This window comes from Echinops telfairi, unplaced genomic scaffold (genome assembly GCF_000313985.2).
Source record: "Echinops telfairi isolate 266 unplaced genomic scaffold, ASM31398v2 ScPeMD7_7469;HRSCAF=8507_1, whole genome shotgun sequence".
NCBI classification, from domain to species: domain Eukaryota; kingdom Metazoa; phylum Chordata; class Mammalia; order Afrosoricida; family Tenrecidae; genus Echinops; species Echinops telfairi.
In genome coordinates this window covers 143229579-143231698 of record NW_022111373.1, presented here as the reverse complement: position 1 = coordinate 143231698, position 2120 = coordinate 143229579, and positions in this window count along the sequence as shown.

Below are 2120 nucleotides of genomic sequence, written 5' to 3'. Positions count from 1 at the left end.
CCCCCCCACCCCCTTCACCAAGTGTGATGATCTTTTCCAGGGACTGGTCTCTCCTGACAACATGTCCAAAGTATGTGAGAGGAAGCCTTGCCATCCTTGCCTCTAAGGAGCACTCTGGCTGCTCTTCTTCCAAGACAGATCTGCTTGTCGTTTTAGCAGTCCTTGGTACTTTCAATATTCTTCTCCAGCACCGCAATCCAAATACGTCGTATGAGGGAAAGCTGCTGCACAAGACCTCTTTAGAGTATTAAAGACAAGGGTGTTACTTTGAGGACTAAGGTGTGCCTGACCCATGTTCATGTGAAAGCTGGACATTGAATAAGGAAGACCGAAGAAGAATCTATGTATTTGAATTGTTCAGTGTGATGGCAACATACAACCCCCGACTGGCCGATAAGTGTGGCAGTGTATGAGGCGCATTGGCTAGAAATTGAACCTGGGTCTCACCTATGCATGGTGGGAATTCTACTACCGACCACCAAGGCTTACATAGAACAAAGGGGAGGAAAGCTACTGGAAGTTCCCTCGTTGGTGCTTGCTTCTATAGGATGGAGCCTGATAGTGTGGTGTGCCGCTCCCTGAGCTGCTAACTGCAAGGTCAGTGGTTCAAAAGGTCAGCCATTCTGAGGGAGAAAGATGAGGCTTCCTACTCCCATAAAGATCTGAAATCTCAGAAACCCAAAGAGATGTTCCCACTTTGTCCTGTAGGGTCACTACAACTCAGGGTTGACTCAATGGCACAGTTGGGTTTTTTAGTCTGTATCTCCGATCTTCCCTTTTTATAACTCAGAAGGTTTAGGATCCATCCTACACTGGCACACCCTCATTAGCGTAACAAAGAAAACCCTGTTCCCAGAGAGGATTATACTCACGGGTAGAGGTTACCTGCACGTTGGAAGACACACTTCAATCCGTAACTGTATACAAATGGAGCTGAGCACTAGCAGCTGGACATGAGTCTGGAGATAAAAACGTGGGTGTCAGTAACACGGACTTGATGCTGTCATTTTAAAATGTGTCTGTGACGACTCTGGCCTGGCTCCCATTAGGGGTGGGGTCTCTGTCCCCATCCCTTGAAATCAGATGGGCCTCTGTGATTCCATAAATAGAATGTGGTTGAAGTGAGCTTAGAAAAGACCATGTAGTTTTTCCTGGTTTCTCTTGAGGTTCTTGTTCTGGGACCCTCCAGCTGCTAAGTCAAGAATGTTGGCTGCCCGAGGCCACTACGTGGAGAGATCATCAAGAGGGAGCTGTCCAAGGAGTCTCCCCGGTGGAGAGTCTTGAGCCAGTTGCTGGACATGTGAGGAAGAAGACTGAGGATTCCCCAGTCATAGTCATCATTGATTGCAACCTGGATAAGAACCACCCAACAAAACAAATGGCTGTTGTTGTTTTAAGGTACCGCCTTGGGATGGTTCGTATGTAGCATTAGAGAGCCGAAACAAGTTCTATTTAACACCGATGAGTTAAAATGTACCCACTAGAAGAGTGGAAATAGAGCAGGAAATCCAGGCCAACCCCCCTGAAGCCCCAACAAGAGGAGAGGGAGCACCAGCAAGGGAGACAGAGAGGGAGCATCCAGTGTGTCTGAAGAAAACCAGGAGTGCGTGGGATCTCCAGGAAAGAGTTATAGGAAGGATGAGGAGTCCAAGTCCAAAAATCGGTCCAAAGTAGTCCAAGGGGAAGCATGGTGAGATCAGAAATGTGCCTCACTTATAGTGTAGTAACAATATGAGGGGGTACCCCCCCCCAAAAAAAGGGGAAAAACGACTCCCCTGGGCAGAGTTTTCATAGTATGCATTTTTCCCACTAGGCAAGCATCCAGCAATTCACTCCAAGTTCGTGCACCCAGTGGCATTGCCTGGGAAGGTTCTCTCTGGTCACAGTGAATTTTTCATAAAAGCAGTTTCACTCAAAAGAGAACAGCATGCAGCTGTGAAATTTTGTTTCCTGCTCATAAAAATGCCACAGAAACTGTTGCAATGTTGAACACAGCTTACAAGGACAACGCTACGGGAAAAACTCAAGTGTACAAGCGGTTTTCTCATTTCAAAAAAGGTGAGATGTCAATTGATGACAAACCTCGTTCTGGACAAACCTCTAAACAGACGAAAATGTCA